This window comes from Ursus americanus, chromosome 20 (assembly GCF_024610735.1).
Source record: "Ursus americanus isolate L20-20 chromosome 20, mUrsAme1.1.p, whole genome shotgun sequence".
Lineage (NCBI taxonomy): Eukaryota > Metazoa > Chordata > Mammalia > Carnivora > Ursidae > Ursus > Ursus americanus.
In genome coordinates this window covers 49,802,301-49,820,724 of record NC_142146.1, presented here as the reverse complement: position 1 = coordinate 49,820,724, position 18,424 = coordinate 49,802,301, and the positions used below count along the sequence as shown (strand labels likewise).

Sequence of the window (18,424 nt, the reverse complement as noted above, 5' to 3'; positions counted from 1 at the left end):
TTGTGGACATTGCTGCTATGAACATTGGGGTGCATATGGCCCTTCTCTTCACTACGTCTGTATCTTTGGGGTAAATACCCAGTAGTGCAATGGCTGGATCATAGGGTAGCTCAATTTTTAACTTTTTAAGGGACCTCCACACTGTTTTCCAGAGTGGCTGTACCAACTTGCATTCCCACCAACAGTGTAGGAGGGATCCCCTTTCTCCACATCCTCTCCAACAATTGTTGTTTCTTGCCTTGTCTATTTTTGCCATTCTAACTGGCGTAAGGTGGTATCTCAGTGTGGTTTTGATTTGAATTTCCTTGATGGCTAATGATTTTGAACATTTTTTCATGTGTCTGTTAGCCATTTGTATGTCTTCATTGGAAAAGTGTCTGTTCATATCTTCTGCCCATTTTTTGATTTGTTTATTTGTTTCTCGTGTATTGAGTTTGAGAAGTTCTTTGTAGATCTTGGATACCAGTCCTTTATCTGTAGTGTCATTTGCAAATATATTCTCCCATTCCGTGGGCTGCCTCTTAGTTTTTCTGGCTGTTTCCTTGGCTGTGCAGAAACTTTTAATCTTGATGAAGTCCCATAAATTCATTTTATCTTTTGTTTCTCTTGCCTTTGGGGATGTGTCATGAAAAAGGTTGCTTTGGCCGATGTCGTAGAGGTTGTTGCCTATGTTCTCCTCTAGAATTTTGATGGATTCCTGTCTCACATCGAGGTCTTTCATCCATTTGGAGTTTATTTTTGTGTATGGTGTGAGATAGTGGTCAAGTTTCATTCTCTTGCATGTAGCTGTCCAATTTTCCCAGCACCATTTATTGAAGAGACTGTCTTTTTCCCGCCGGATGTTTTTTCCTGCTTTATCAAATATTAGTTGCCCAAAGAGCCGAGGGTCCATTTCTGGGCTCTCTATTCTGTTCCATTGGTCTATGTGTCTGTTTTTGTGCCAGTACCATGCTGTCTTTGTGATCACAGCTTTGTAGTACAGCTCGAAATCCGGCATTGTGATGCTCCCAGCTTTGTTTTTCCTTTTCAACAGTTCCTTGGAGATTCGGGGCCTTTTCTGTTTCCATACAAATTTAAGGACTATTTGTTCCAGTTCTTTGAAAAATGTCCTCGGTATTTTGATCGGGATAGCATTGAAAGTGTAGATTGCTCTGGGTAACATGGACATTTTAACTATGTTAATTCTTCCGATCCATGAGCATGGAATATCTTTCCATCTTTTTATGTCTTCCTCAATGTCTTTCAAGAGTGATTTATAGTTTCTAGAATATAGGTCCTTTACGTCTCTGGTTAAGTTAATTCCAAGGTAACGTATGGTTTTTGGTGCTATTGTAAATGGGATGGATTCCCTAATTTCTCTTTCTTCGGTCTCGTTATTCGTGTACAGAAATGCAACTGATTTCTGAGCATTGATTTTGTATCCCGCCACGTTACTGAATTGCTCTATAACTTCTCATAGTTTGGGAGTGGCTTCTTTTGGGTTTTCCATATAGAGTATCATGTCAGCTGCAAAGAGAGACATTTTGACTTCTTCTTTGCCGATTTGAATACCTTTGATCCCTTTTTGTCGTCTGATTGCTGTTGCAAGGACTTCTAGTACTATGTTGAATAATAGTGGCGAGAGTGGGCATCCTTGTCGAGTTCCTGATCTTAAGGGAAAGGCTTCCAGCTTTTCCCCATTGAGAATAATATTTGCAGTAGGCTTTTCATAGATGGCTTTTATGAGATTGAGAAATGTACCTTCTATTCCTACACTCTGAAGGGTTTTAATCAGGAAAGGATGCTGTTTCAAATGCTTTTTCGGCATCGATTGAGAGGATCATATGGTTCCTGAGTCTTTTCTTGTTGATATGATGTATCACGCTGATTGATTTGCGAATATTGAACCACGCTTGCATCCCAGGTATGAATCCCACTTGATCGTGATGGATAATCCTTTTAATGTACTGTTGGATTCTATTAGCAAGTATCTTGTTGAGGATTTTGGCGTCCATATTCATTAGGGAAATCGGTCTGTAATTCTCCTTTTTGAGGGGGTCTTTGCCTGGTTTGGGGATCAAGGTAATATTGGCCTCATAGAATGAGTTTGGTAGCTTTCCTGCTGTTTCTATTTTTTGAAATAGCTTTAGGAGAATAGGTATTATTTCTTCTTTGAATGTTTGGTAGAATTCCCCAGGAAAACCATCCGGGCCTGGAGTTTTGTTTTTTGGAAGGTTGTTTATCACTGACTCAATTTCTTCATAATTAATTGGCCTGTTTAAGGAATCAATTTCTTCCTGTTTCAATCTTGGTAGTTTATAGGTTTCCAGGAAGGATTCCATCTCTTCCAGATTGCTTAGTTTATTGGCATATAGCTGTTGATAAAATTTTCTAATAATCCTTCCAATTTCAATGGTGCTCGTCGTGACCTCTCCTTTTTCATTCATAATTTTATTAATCTGGGTCCTTTCTCTTTTCTTTTGGATAAGTCTTGCCAGTGGTCTGTCAATTTTATTGATTCTCTCAAAGAACCAGCTTCTAGTCCTGTTGATCTGCTCTACTGTACTTCTGGTTTCTGCTTGATTGATTTCAGCTCTAATTTTGGTCAACTGCTTCCTCGTGCGTGGATTAGGCCTGTCCCTCTGTTGCTGTTCCAGCTTCTTGAGGTGAGAATATAAAAACTGCATTTTAGATTTTTCTATTCTTTTGAGTGAGGCTTGGATGGCTATGTATTTCCCCCTTAGGACTGCCTTTGCAGTATCCCATAGGTTTTGGACTGTTGTATTTTCATTCTCATTGGTCTCCATAAATTGTTTAATTTGATTTTTGATTTCCTGGTTTATCGAGTCATTCCTGAGCAGGATGGTTCTTAGTCTCCAAGTGTTTGAGTTTCTTCCAAATTTTTCCTTGTGGTTGAGTTCCAATTTCAGAGCGTTGTGGTCTGAGAATATGCAGGGGATAATTTCAATCTTTTGGTATCGGTTGAGACCTGTTTTGTGTCCCAGAACATGGTCTGTTCTTGAGAATGTTCCATGGGCATTAGAATAGAATGAGTATTCTTTGGTTCTGGGGTGTAGTGTTCTATATATATCTATGAGGTCCAACTCGTCGAGTATGGCATTCAAAGCCTTTGATTCTTTGCTTAGTTTTTGCCAGGGTGTTCTGTCTATTTCTGATAGTGGAGTGTTGAGGTCCCCTACTATTAATGTATTTTTATTTATATGTCACTTTATTCTGGTTAAGAGTTGGCTTGTGTATCTTGCTGCTCCCCTGTTGGGGGCATATATATTTATAATTGTCATATCCACTTGTTGAATACTTCCCTTAAGAATAATATAGTGCCCTTCTGCGTCTCTAACTATAGTCTGTAGTTTAAAATCCAATTTATCTGATATGAGAATTGCTACCCCAGCTTTCTTTTGAGGTCCATTTGCATGAAAGATGGTACTCCATCCTCTTACTCTCAGTCTGAATGCATCTTTGGGTTCGAAATGAGTCTCTTGTAGACAGCAAATGGATGGGTCATTTCTTTTTATCCAATCTGCAACCCTGTGGCGTTTTATGCGATGGTTCAAACCATTTACATTAAGACTGATTACTGAGAGATATGATTTTAATAATGCCATGTTGCCAGTAAAGTCTTTTTTGTATTGGCTGTGACTTTCTGTTCTGTATCACTCTTGGGGCCTTTTTACTTTTATAGAACCCCCCGTAATATCTCCTGTAGGGCTGGTTTCGTGGTTACAAAATAGGTTAGTGACTGGTGATTCTGAAATGTCTTTATTTCTCCATCAATTCTGAATGACAGCCTTGCTGGATAAAGGATCCTTGGCTGCATGTTTTTCTCTGAAAGAGCTTTAAATATGCTCCCCCAACCCTTTCTCTCATTCCAGGTCTGTGTAGACAGGTCTGACGTAATTCTGATGCCTTTGCCTTGGTACGTGAGAAATTTCTTTGCCCTGGCCGCTTTCAATACTGTATCCTTGCATCTAATATTTGCGAATTGCACTATGACGTGACGTGGCGTAGGTTTGTCATGGTTGAGCTTGGGAGGGGTCCTCTCTGCCTCTTGGACACGAATGTTTGTTTCCCTCGCTAGATTAGGGAAGTTTTCCGCTACAATTTGTTCAAATATCTCTTCTAGACCTCTGTTTTTCTCCACCCCCTCAGGGATGCCGATGATTCTAACATTGGATCGTTTCATTGAGTCAGTAATCTCCCGTAACCTACATTCGTGGGCGTGGATTTTTTTAAGACCATCTTCTATTTTCATTTTTTCCTCTATTAACCCATCCTCCAATTCACTAACCCGTTCCTCTGCTTCTGCGACCCTGGCTGTCAGAGCCTCTAGTTTTGCCTGCATTTGGCTCATAGAATTTTTAATTTCTGTCAGATTCGTTCTCATTTCTGTCCTTAGGGATTCTATATTCTCAGTAACCTTTTCGTTAATAGTTTTTTCAATTCTACTCATCATTTTGACCATCGTTACTCTGAATTCCATTTCTGATAATTTGGTTACATTAGGGATGTGGGCTTCTTCTTTAAAGATTTTATTTATTTATTTATGTGGCAGCCAACCAGCGAGAGAGGGAACAGAAGCAGGGGAGTGGGAAAGGAAGAAGCAGGCTCCCAGCGGAGGAGCCCGATGAGGGACTCCTTTCCGGAACGCCGGGATCACACCCTAAGCCGAAGACAGGCGCTCAATGACTGCGCCACCCAGGCGCCCGGGTTGTGGGCTTCTTGATTTTTCAGCCTGCCTTCTGGGGGAGGGGCCTGCCGCGCCGATACTCAGGCAACCCTGTTTGGGTAGAGTCTCCGCGTCCCCTGCGAGGGGGGATGGGGATGGGCACGCTGTGAGCCGGTATTTCCAGGCTTTTGTTCTCTGGCGGCTTTCCCTGGCGGTTTGCTGTGCCTCTTCTGAGAGTCAGAGCAGCAGCGGCCGAATTTCAGCCTCTGTCACAGAACAGAGGGATTGTGGCCCGTTCTCTACTAATGTTCTGGCCACTTTAACTCTGTTTCTGTTGGTGCTGCTCAACCCTGCAGCGTCCCGGGATGTGCGCCCCACACCCGGTGTCCCAGCCCTCCCTTCCAGGGCCGGCGCGTCTCTGTCCTTTGTGTTTCTAACACCGCCAGCCGCCAGCCGCCCCGCGCGCGCTCCCGGATCTCCCGGTCTCAGTCTGGATCCAGTGAGCGCACCGGGATTCCGGTGTTCCGCGAGATGCCTGGTGGCGCGCACCCGGCTCACAGTCTCAGTCTGCTGTTTTCGGGTGCCGACCACGAGCCCGCCCGCTCCCCCATGCAAGTGGCTACCTGGCGCCCGAACGCGGCGGCTCCCTCCCCCTTCCGTTTATCTTCCGATATCTCACGCGGTTTCACGGCTCCCCGCTTCGTACCTCAATACTCAGCGCTGGAGATGTTCATTTGTAGAGATCCAGATGCATCTTCCTGGGTCTCAGGCTGGTTCCATGGTTGTTTAGGCTGGTCTGGTACCTATCCAGCTCGACTCAGGGGACCGGCTGAAAACGGTGTCTCCTACTCCTCCGCCATCTTAACTCCTGTAACATAGCATCTTAAATAAATATTCCAGTACAACAATTAAATACTCTCAGAAAAACACTTAGAGATGTGTAAAAATAAGCTGAGGGCTTCAGGCGGGGGGCGGGGGGGATTGGTATAGGCTGGTGATGGGTATTAAGGAGGGCACGTATTGCATGGTGCACTGCGTGTTATACGCAAGTAATGAATCATGGAACATTACATCAAAAACTAAGGATATACTGTATGGTGACTAACATAACATAATAAAAAATCATTATAAAAAATAAGCTGAGTCAGGTATTTAAAAATTAAAAACATAAATATACAACTAGAAGAAATGGAAAAAATTCATTTTACTCAGGAAAGAAACTAAAAACAAAATAAAGCCATCTCAGAAATTAAGATAAAAGTTACAAGGCATTCAAAAACAAATATATTTGAATGAAAATGTAATAAGGGGTATCAAATAAAGTCAGGAAAACAATGAAAAGCATAAGGATAAAATAAAGAAAAGGACAAAAATGATCAGAGAGAAAGTGGATAAAACAGAAGACAGATAAAGGAAGTCAAACCCTTTGACTGGAGTACTTGAAGAAGAAAAACAAAATGATAAAACTAATATTTAAAACTATAGTCCAAGAAAATGCTCCAGAAGAAAACAGCTGAATCTGTATATAGAAAAGATATGTACTATATTGAAACAATTGACTTGGAATAGTCAACTCTAGATGTCTGATATTCTAAGTGCCTGGAATACATTCTCTGTGTATATAAACAAATTCTGTGTGTATGTAAGTAAGATGTCAAAGTAACTAACCTTTGATGATTCAGTATTCCAAAATGTTGTCACATTCTTTTTCATCACGAGTTCAAACTTAGAGTTTGTGAATATATGTTCTCCAACCTTCACAAAGGCAATCTCTCCATTATCGCCTAATTGCCAATTTAGAATATCGTAGTACCCAGTCACATCTCCATTTTCATCAATTTCTATTCTCTCTCCATTATGGGTAGTAAACTGAAGTGTCTTCAAATAGTACATTAGCTAGAAAACAAGGAGAAAAAAAGCAAGAGAATAAAAAAGCAATTTGTAAATATTTGATTGCCTAGAGAACAGGGTTTATGAAGAAAATAATCTCTAACTCTTATCTATTCATGTGATTGGATTTTTTTTTCCTTTTCCTCTATACCTTTGTTATCTAATACAACAACTTCTAGCCACATGTGAACATTGAAACTTGAAAGGTGCCTGGCCAAATTGAGATGAGCTAAAGTATAAAATACATACTGGATTGCAAAGACTTTGATTTAAAAAATGTAAACCATCATTAATAATTTTATATTATTATTTTATATTACATTATCATGATTATGACAACATGTTAAAATGTTATTTCAGGGGTGCCTGGGTGGTTCAGTCATTAAGCATCTGTCTTCGGCTCTGGTCATGATCCCAGGGTCCTGGGATCAAGCCCTTCGTCATGCTCCCTGCTCTGCAGCAGGCCTGCTTCTCCCTCTCCCACTCCCCCTGCTTGTGTTCCCTCTCTCACTGTCTCTCTCTGTCAAATACATAAAATCTTAAAAAAAAATTAGAATTAAAAAAAAAACGCTACATTGGATCAAATAAAACTTAACTATATTTAATTTCATCTGTTTCTTTTTATTTTTAAATTTAGTCACTAGAAAATTTTAGATTACCTGTATAGCTCATACATTTCTAACAAAAAGGATTGATTAGGCATAGTAGTGCCTAATATTTCCTAATACCTCCATATCTAGGGAAGAAAGGATCATCCTACTTTCCTCCTAGATTTTTTCCATGCACAGGTACCAGTCTACTTCCCCCACCATTCCCTTCCCTACATGTCAGGTGGAAGAGATATGAAGATCAACCAGATCCATTTCCTACCTTGCAAAGCTCACAGCCCAGTGGAGAGGCTGAACAAACAAACAGGTAGTAATAGTAAAATTCAATGTACCTCTATGTTGCTGATGTGGAAAGAGCACTGAAAAGACACAGGTGAGGGAGTTAGCTAACTAATTGCCTTAGGAAAATTTAGGAGGTTTCCCCAGGAGGTAGCCATCTGGGCTGGGTTTTAAAAAATTAGTAGGGGGCGCCTGGGTGGCACAGCGGTTAAGCGTCTGCCTTCGGCTCAGGGCGTGATCCCAGCGTTATGGGATCGAGCCCCACATCAGGCTCCTCCGCTATGAGCCTGCTTCTTCCTCTCCCACTCCCCCTGCTTGTGTTCCCTCTCTCACTGGCTGTCTCTATCTCTGTCAAATAAATAAAATAAAATCTTTAAAAAAAAATTAGTAGGAATTTCCCTGACAAGTATGGGGGACAAGGAGATTCTAAGCCAAGGAACTAACATGTGGAACAAGGGTCCCTCCACAAACCAGAGAGTGCAAACAACTTTGTGGAGTCTGAATGATGGATGATCTGACATCATATTTTGGTTCTTTCATATTTGGCTCATGATCTTGGGCTAGTCATATATCTGAATAAGCACTAGTTTCCTGGTCTATAAAAGGAGGGAAATTATTCCTGCCGTATCTCTGTCATGGAGATTAATATAACTTGAAGCCTTTAGTAAGTCGATATCCCAAGTGTTCTGAAAATCATCCTCCATCCTGGAGTAGGGCCACTCCGGTGCACCTGCCCTTTTCTCTCTCCTTCCTTTTACCATATGCTGTTCTCAACCAACATAAAATCTACATCAGAATACACAACGTAGTGACTTTTATTGCAAGACCATTGGGAAGAGGCATTTTTTTCTCTTTCCAATCTTCAGAAGAGTTAAGAAAGGAAATTTTCAAAAGCTACCAGTCCCTGACCTTTCTCTAGAACAACATTGCCATGTTGGCTAACTGAATAGAATAGAATAGAATAGAATAGAATAGAATAGAATAGAATAGAATAGAATAGAATAGAACTAAAATTTTTTAAAAAGAATAACACTGCCATAATTCCATCTGTTTATCACCATTGGATGGCAGGACACAGTTCTCTACCATCCAGGTATACAAAAGAATTTAGAGATATGTCCAAATAAACAGCAAGAATAAAAGAACTTTACAAATATACATATTCTGATCAAATCTGCTAATGGGATAACCTGGGAAGAATTGAGTATGGAGTACACGGTCATTTTAATTTTAAATAAATGAAAAATTTTACTTCAGTACATTTATGAAGCATTTTATTTTTAATGAAGCGTACTAAATGAGTCTGCAAAACTCTCTTGTGTGAGGTCCTGCTTTTCAGTTTTAACTTACAGATACCATACGGGGTATGCATCAGGTAGCATGAATCCTGTCATGGGCTATCCCACCAACATTCACCATGACACTATGTGGTCTCTTGAACCTCACTGAAGTCTCTTATCTGTAATTATAATACATATTTGTTGCTCTTTGAGCAAATTAAATTATAATATTGAAATATTCAAATAATGAATTAGAGGATTGTTATTTCCCATATAGGATCTTTTTTTTTTTTCAAAAAAGTACCCAAAGGATTTCTTTTAAAATGAAGAAACTGCCCTATGACCGTTAAAATATAACTTAATTTCTCATTCTGAATTTACCACAACTTCTCCAGTACCAAGGAATACACCTTGCACTCAAATCTTGATTTACAAATTCCATTTTCCAGTAAATGGAAATAGGACTCTTTTGGAGAAATGGCTCACTACTGACATGAAGCAGAGGAAGTATAAGATGCATCCAGAACATCTTAGGGTTCCAGAAAATAAGGAAGTGCTCACAAATGATAAAGATGTGTCAAAGGAAACAAAAACCAGCTCAAAGTGGCTCCCAACAGTCAAATCTGGGAAATTTTGAGCAATGGAATAAATAATGATGGTTGTGGATTATTCTGTTCGAATAGAAATAAATATGCTTGAGTCCATATTGTTATAATTAAATCAGAGGGGGAGAGAAGAATTCCAGTTAGTAAATGTAGATGGAGTGAGGGAAATAGAAAATCACCATTTTTTAAACAACACAGTAATAGTTGTTTCAGACAAGAATCATCATCAGTGGATGCTAAAATTTGTGGCAAAACCATGATGAGAAGTGTTATTTTCAGATCCTCAAAATATTGTCCCCATAATTGTTAATTACAAAGGGAAACATAGATACTTTTCAGTGAAAGGATGGTGACATCACTAAGTGATGAACGTTAATGTCCATAATAATCATTCATAATGACATCATGTACCTCCTGATACAAGACATAAAAAGAATATATCACTTCTATGGTATTCTTGCTAAAAATGCATAATCTCAATGTAATCATGAGAAAAAAAATTAGAAAAACCCAAAACATTTAAAAATAACTGGCCAGTTTATTAAAAAAATATCAAAGTTATAAAAAACAAGGGTAGAACAGAGAACTACCATAGACAGGAGGAGACTAAATAGACACAAAACTAAATGCGTGGTGGGGTCAATTTGAAAATAAAAATAAAAATAAAGCTGTGTGGTTCTGACTCCTGAGCACTCTGTTGGGAGGGACAAGCAATTTGGTGTTGCTGGAGAATAAAGCACTGAGAGTCATGGAAGGAATGACAAAATCAAAGACACGGTGCCAGACCACAGATGGCATGCTTTACCTTCTATGGATAAGAGGGGAGGTACTGAATGATGTAAGCAAAGGAGCACTGTGGTTAGGGGTGCATCCTGCTGAGATCATTCGGGCTGCTGAATGATCTCACATGGGGTATGTGTCAAGTACCCTGAATCCTGTCATGGATTTGGAGGTCGGAGAGCCATATTTCCAAGATGACCCCCCTTAGTCTTCTCCTTCTGGCCTTCATGCCTTTGCGCGGCCCCTCCCGCACTGCATAGAGGCTGAAGTTTCCCTCACAGCTAGATGTGACCATGCAACTAAATTCTGGCTAATGGGATGTAAGGAGAATTCTATCAGGAAATATCCAGAAATGGAGGGATGTACACATCTTTGCCCTTTCTCCTTCCTGCTGGTTACAGTACAGACATGATGGCTGAAGTCTAAGTAGCCATTTGAGATTATGAGATAAACTCACATCTTGAGAACAGTGAAACAAGGTAGAAGGAATCAGGATCCCTAAGCCATCTTTCAGTCCTAGAATGCTATAATCTCTGAACTTCACTTACGTGAAGGAAAAAAACCTATTCTGCATAAGGTATTGTTTTGGGGGGGTTTTCTTTCATTCACAATAAACCTAATAAGAATTCTGTTAACAAATGGGAACTTAAAAATGCTCATTCAGGTCACACAAGCAAATATATATATATATATATGTATGTATATATATACATACATATATATATATGCACACACACATATTCACACACAAACACACACACATACATACATACACATTCAATGGAATATTACTCAGCTATCATAAAGGATGATTACCCAACATTTGCATCAACATGGATGGAACTGGAGGAGATTATGCTAAGTGAAACAAGTCAAGTAGAGAAAGACAATTATCGTATGTTTTCACTTATTTGTGGAACATAAGGAATAACAGGGAGATCATTAGGAGAAGAAAGGGAAAAATGAAGGGGGAGAGAAACAGAGGGGGAAACGAACCATGAGAGACTATGAACTCGGGAAACAATCTGAGGGCTTCAGAGGGGAGGGGGTGGGGGGATGGGCTAGCCCAGTGATGGGTATTAAGGAGGGCGTATATTGAATGGAGCACTGGGTATTATACGCAAACAAGGAATTAAGGAACACTACCTCAAGAACTAATGATGCACCATATGGTGACTAACATAAAATAATAAATAAACAAATAAATAAATAGAAAAGCAAGTCAAAGTTTTTATTAGTATGAATTCTTTTAATGTCAAATTATATCATGAAGTAAAACAAACCAACAACCTACCTTCCAAGGCTAAAGTCAGGTATATATGCACAGGTGTTCCCTGGAATGTATGGCCCATGTCCTTCTTCGCATCTACTTAGACCATCCAAGGCATAAGCCATTGAATACACAGCTTGTTTGACATTGTTTGTGGTTCTTAGACACACCCAGAAGACACATCCAGATACGTATTTTTAAGATCTTCCAACTTCTACTCTCCAGTACAGAATTTATCAGACATGGCATGAATCTGTCGTCTTTACCCGTCACATTCACTCTGTGGTCAATGCTGGAGGGAACAGTGCTATTAAGCCAAGTACAGTTAAAGGCAGTTTGCCAGAATTCAGCAGTCAGGACATCGTTTGGATCCTTGCTAGGATGTACGTCATAAAGAAATTCTTTTAATCCTGGTCTATCAGTTCTTGGTATTGCAAATCCAATGCTTCCACCAAAATATGGGAAATATTCAGGCTTTGTGATGAGGGCTGAGGTAATCCAGGCTTCACTCGCTATCCACGTTCTGTCCGTTATGTTATGGTGAAACATTTCCAATGCAAAAGGATTGAGGTCAATATCAGATGCATAAAGCACGAGTCTGGCAGTGGAGTTCTTTATGGCATCAACAGCTTTCTGCATTTCTCGTAGGAATAGACTTTGGGAATGATTTCAGAGAATGCAATACAGAGGTTGGCACTCTCCATTCTTTCCCTAAGAGTTTTTACTCCATATTTTCCCTAATCATCACCAGCTGCTATGATGCCTATCCAGGTCCAACCAAAATGTTGGATGAGTTGTACCATGGCATCCAACAGGATCTTATCACTGGCTACTGTGCGAACATAAGATAGAAACTGAAGTTTGTCACTTAGAATTAAGCAGGTAGAGGCATAACCCACCTACAATGGAAAATATTCGTGCAGTTATTAGGAAGCAATAGCCAAATCACATATTACACAATCTCTGAATATTTTTATTGGGGAGGGAGGTGACTTAACAGTTGTTCTCCCTTCATTCTCACATCCTTCCACAAAAGGACTTACAGTCTGCTCCCTAGCCCGTGGGTGGGGACTTTGGGGAACAAAGGGAACACTTTGACCTCCCTTTACACCCTTTTCCCACCCCACTCCAGGGGAGTCTGAGGAGCTAATGATTAAGGTGATGACATTCAATGCAGCAGTTTTCACAGCTGGGGTCACAGCACGGATAAGGAGGTCATCTGACCTTCCACCTATGTTCACATGAGACTAGGTGTAGAGTCAAGCCATCCAGGTGCTTTCTCAGCTCTAGCTTCTCATTCACATGCACGATGGAGCAAGAGGACTGACAGTCTACTTGGCAGGCCAGTTCCCTCCTGTTCTCTCTCCCTCCCTCCTTCCCTTGACCCTTTCTTTGTGTGTGTATGTGTGTCTTTCCACCACCACTCCTATCCCTCTTTCTCTTCTCTTTCCTTGTTTCTCTCCACCAGGACTGCTGAGTGTTTAGGTCCGGTGACTCACTGGAAGAAGGTGGTAGGAAGCTCTACTGCACCCGCAGGTCTAGCCACGTTCTCCAACAAAGTTCTAGAAGCCCTCATTTTATAGGTGCTTATCTAAATAAATGAAAAGGTACTTTTTTTTTTTCATTCTGCCGGTGACTCTAGTGTGTATTTCCATTGGTACCGTGAATTCTTGATAGTCTTACATGCATTTCTGCTGTGCCTTACCCCAGCCTCCCTGGCTCTACAATGAGGAACATATGCTACATTCTCTCCCAACCCCTCCCTTGTTATTAATATGTCACCATTAATAGGGCCTCCTATATTATAATTCCATAGCCCAATGACTGTCAATTCCTTTATACGTGACAAAATATTCTTATTTTCTCTTTTCTCTACCACTTGTCCTATTCTTAGTCCCCTGGCTAAAGTTTACATTTTTCTTTGCATCATGGAGGTCATATGTAGGAAAGAATCTCATTTAGGAAGCAGAGATGCCTGATTTTTAGTTCTGGCTCCATAATTAGTGTAAGACTGTGGACAAGATACTTAAACCCTCTGAACCTGTTTCCCCATGAGAAAATCAGGGTAATGACATCTACATCTTACGTACATTAAGTACACCTATTGTATACTCAGTATACTATAATGAGTAATACACATTATATAATATATGTTATAACATATAACAATTTAATATAATCAGTATATTAGGTGAAACAACCAATGTGAAAGTATCACATAGAAGACTCCTTTTCCTTCTTTGCAAGGATTTAAATGAGAAAATCAATCTAGAGTTTTCTAGCCAGTGTCTGGACCACAGTTAGTTTTTGGTGGAAGATAGAGCTCATGGCAACCATTCGACTGAGCTGCAGGAAGCCCACACCTAAGATGTCAACTGGGTCACCCAACCCCTCCTCTTGGTTCAGTTTCTCAGTATTTTCCTGTTCCTCATACATTTGTATTTGCAGCTTTATAATAGAAATACGATGTAAAGGCTACTTTTTACCATCACTTCAAATTGTCCTATTACTTTAGTAACACAAATAAGCTTAATCATCATTCACGTTAATAAATCCTATCCTTTAATGACCCATCCTTAGAAATAATTATAGACTTTTACTTATATTTTCTTAATAATCCATTCTTCTTAATATCATCTGTTCTTAGGTTGAAACATGTCACAAATTTCTGAATTTAAAATAATCTGATGGTCACCAGAGGGGAAGTGGGTGGAAGGATGGGTGAAATAGATGATGGGGATTAAGCCGTGCACTTGTGATGAGCACAGGGCAATGTATGGAACTGTTAAATCACTATATCGTATACCTGGACCTAATATAACACTGTATGTTAACTAACTGGAATTAAAGTAAAAACTTAAAGTAAAAAATATATATATTTTAAGTAAAAAACAAAAATTCTGTAATGTTAGCATCCAAAATTCTAGCTATCTTGTGAAATTCACATGCTCATTTCAGTGTGTTGGTGTATGGTACAAAAAGAGTTATGAATAATAAGCTTTAATATAGGCAAGAAACAAAATGGATTCCTTATCCCACCTAGCACCAACCAACCAACCACCCAACCAGCCAACCAACCAGCCAGTATTTTTCTCTCACCTACTCTGTGCCTCACCCAGTGCTATAGTGCCTGGTGAGGAGCTAACTTACAAATCAGTAACTCACAACCTCAAGGCAAAAATTTAAGCAGGTTCTTAAGGGATGTCGAAGAGCCTGAAGTGAGGGCCTGGGGGGCTCAGTCAATTAAGCCTCCCACTCTTGGTTTCAGCTCAGGTCATGATCTCAGGGTCCTGAAATTGAGCTCCTCGCAGGGCTCAGGGCTCAGCATGGAGTCCGCCTGAGATTCTTCCCCCCCCCCCCCCGCTCCTTCCTGTCCCAGCTCACCCCTGCTCTCTCTCTTAAACAAGACGCTGACGTCACCTCCAGGGAGGCATCAGGTCACACTTGCTGAGCCTAGACTGAACAGAGGAAGTAGAGGCAGCAGCTCACCATCATCCCTGTTTGTCTCTGCATCTTATCTCAGCCTTACCTGAGCACCTGACTATCTCCTGCATTGAACCCAAACATAGCTTGTGTTTCTTTACAAACCAGCACCCAGCACAGTATTCTGAGATACCTGAGTATTACCTGTGGTAAATAATATAACCCGAGAATTCCTGATACAGCAACTGATGAGGACGATCCCCCTGCTCCAACAATTCCTGCCAGAAATGCTCCAGTACTCTTTCTAAAACTGGGCTTGTTTGCTTCCTGCCCTGTAAGGAATACCAGAGCTGCGTCCACAGATTTGGAGATGGTGAAACAGGTATCAAAAATCTGATAGCCTGAAGTGAGATTGGGCAAAATGTCCTTCCTCTTGTTAATCTCCTTGATGGTGCGGATCATGGTTTTCATCCAGCAGAAACCCCAAGAGTTAAATCTGAAAAAGAAACAGATTCATGAGGCTTTATCAGGGGGTGGATCATTGGGGCGGGGGAGAGCAACTGTTAGCTGGGGGTGGTGCCGAGAGCATTTTGCGAGAATATCAGCAGACACCTCACTGGCGTGAGCATGTTCATATTTCATAAAAGATATTCCAAACTTCAAGGGTTCATGTATGCATCATACTCATTGTTGATGGGTTTGGGAGGGGAAGCAACTTTTTGCACATTTTCTTGCCCTAAATATCTTTCATATGATATAATCTCCCCAAACTGCTGATTATGTCTTTTCACAGAAATATCTTTATAATTTCACTCCTTTCTACTACACAGGGTACTAAATAACCCCTCGATACATTTTCTTCCATTCATTGGAAGTCCTTGACGCCATATAACTCTCCTTTCCCCCTTACTTTCCTATAGGTTTCTCTTTTTTTCTTCTGGACATTATAATAAAAATTATGTAAATATATGAAAATACAATCAAGTACATCAAAACAAAACACAAAATTTCTATATACTATATATACCATGACTCCAATTTAATCACTTTTCCTGCCATGATTTGTTAATGTTGAGAGATTTTTAAAAATTTTTTAATTTAAATTCAATTTAGTTAACATATAGTGTATTATTAGTTTCAGAGGTAGAATTTAGTGATTCATCAGTTTCTTATAACACCCAGCACTCATTACATCAAGTGCCCTCCTTAATACCCACCACTCAGTTACCTCATCCCCCTACCCACCCGCCCTCCAGCAATCCATGTTGAGAGATTTTTTAAAATTGAAAAATGTCTCCTTCCTACCATTCTCATAAAACCATGGTTAAGATGCCGCCCCCTTTCCATCCCCTGGCCATTAAAGGGAAAATATTTCTCTTAAAATCCATCACCACATTTTTTTTTGCAATGTTTTCTCCATTGAAAAATAACCACTCTACTCCCAACTCTCATTCTTCGGAGTTTTAACTAAACTTTATTTAAAAGCAAGGAGGTCCCTTAAAAAGTTAAAAATTGAGCTACCCTATGATCCAGCCATTGCACTACTGGGTATTTACCCCAAAGATACAGACGTAGTGAAGAGAAGGGCCATATGCACCCCAATGTTCATAACAGCATTGTCCACAATAGCTAAATTGTGGAAGGAGCCGAGATGCCCTTCAACAGATGACTGGATTAAGAAGATGTGGTCCATATATACAATGGGATATTACTCAGCCATCAGAAAGAACGATTACCCAACATTTGCAGCAACATGAATGGGACTGGAGGAGACAATGCTAAGTGAAATAAGTCAAGCAGAGAAAGACAATTATCAATGGTTTCACGCATTTATGGAACATAAAAAATAGGAAGATCGGTAGGAGAAGGAAGGGAAGAATGAATGGGGGTTAAACAGAAGGGGGAATGAATCACAAGAGACTGTGGACTCTGGGAAACAAACTGAGGGCTTCGGGGGGTGGGGGATTGAGATAGGCTGGTGATGGGTATTAAGGAGGGCACATATTGCATGGTGCACGGGGTGTTATACGCAAATAATGAATCATGGAACATTACATCAAAAACTAAGGATATACTGTATGGTGATTAACATAACATAATAAAAAATTATTATAAAAAAAAAAAGCAAGGGGGCCACCTGGGTGGCTCAGTCAGTTAAGCATCTAACTCTTGAGCTCAGCTCAGGTCTTGATTTCAGGGTCATGAGTTCAAGCCACACATTGGGCTCCCTGCTGGATGTGGAGCCTACTTTAAAATAATTTTTTAAATTAAAAAATAAAAATAAAAGGACCTCAAAAATTTTTGTCTTACTATCTATCTTCTGCAGTTATAATATCTAACTCTATATCTTCTACTCAATAAATATTTTTCATTAAATGTCTAATAGCAAATAGCCCTGCTGGCAGATTAGATTTCTCCTCCATGTTTCTTTAATTGTTTTGTTTTGTTTTGTTTTGTTTTGTTTTAGTTTAGTTTAGCTTTGTTTTTTATTTAATAGATAGTTACCGGGTTCTACTAATGCTAGACATCATAAGTACAACGCAGAACAAGATAGGCACTGCATGTACAGGTCAAGAAACAGAAAAATAGCCAAGCAGTGCACCAAATCATAAAAACAGTGATAGGGATGAATGTACGGGCCATGAGATAGAAAGGATGGACCACACCCTGGAGGACAGAACAGCCAAGCTGAGGCTTAAAAGATGACATAAAAACAGGGATGAAAGCTGCAGACAAAGGGGACAGTATGTGCGAAGGCATGTTCTCAAAAAGAGAACGTGAAGCATTCCAGGAATGGACAGATCAGTACTTTGGGAGGATAAAAGGGGAGTGAGTGTGGCACAGGGAAATGAAGACTAGAGAACCAGAAGCTGCCAAAACATGAAGGGCTTCATCATCCTAAGATAGCTGGTTTCCAAATTTACTCGGGGGTCAATATAATCGGCATACATGGTTTTGAAATAAATATAGCAGTATCTTTTTTAAGGTAATATAGCAATACTTTTCAAGAGTGAGAAAAACGTTCACCTGCTTTGAATAAAAAATTCTACCCCTGAGAATTTATTTGAACAAACTGTTCTTCCCAAAGGAAAAAGCTCTGTATACCCCCAAACTGTTCATTACAGAATTAACTACAATATCGAAAAACTGGCAAGAACTTACATGCTCAGTGATAATAAATTATGGTATATCGACTTGATGGGAACATTTTCCATCATTAAAAGACTATAATTAGAGAGATTATACAGCAGCATGCATATAATATGAAGTGAAACAAGTCATATGCAATGTTATTTCTATACTATAATTAAAACTACATATAAATTATATGAACATTTGGATAAGTATCAACAGGAAAATTTTTATTTTTATTTATTTATATTGTTTTAAAGATTTATTTATTTATTTTAGCGGTAGGGAAGGACAGAAGGAGAGGCAGTGAGAGTCTTAGCGCAGAGCCCTCAGGCAGGACTCAATCTCATGACTCTGAGATCACGACCTGAGCGGAAACCAAGAGTCCAACGTTCAGTGTACTGCACCACCCAGGAGTCCGCAACAGGGAAGTTTTTTTTAATGAGCACAGGATAATTACTGGAAAGGTGGGATTCGGGACAATTTTTCTT

The 18,424-nt window shown here is 39.8% G+C and overlaps 1 pseudogene across 1 annotated transcript in view; it reads right to left on the bottom strand.

The window, feature by feature from the left end:
- LOC123801795 (vomeronasal type-2 receptor 1-like) overlaps nucleotides 1-18,424 on the bottom strand; it is a 42,754-nt pseudogene that overhangs the window by 13,947 nt on the left and 10,383 nt on the right. The window contains exons 2-4 of the transcript XR_015727943.1: nucleotides 15,006-15,297; nucleotides 11,403-12,277; nucleotides 6,336-6,562 (exon numbers count right to left, since the gene is read on the bottom strand). The product of XR_015727943.1 is annotated as a vomeronasal type-2 receptor 1-like (transcript). The remainder of the gene's footprint in view (nucleotides 1-6,335; nucleotides 6,563-11,402; nucleotides 12,278-15,005; nucleotides 15,298-18,424) is intronic.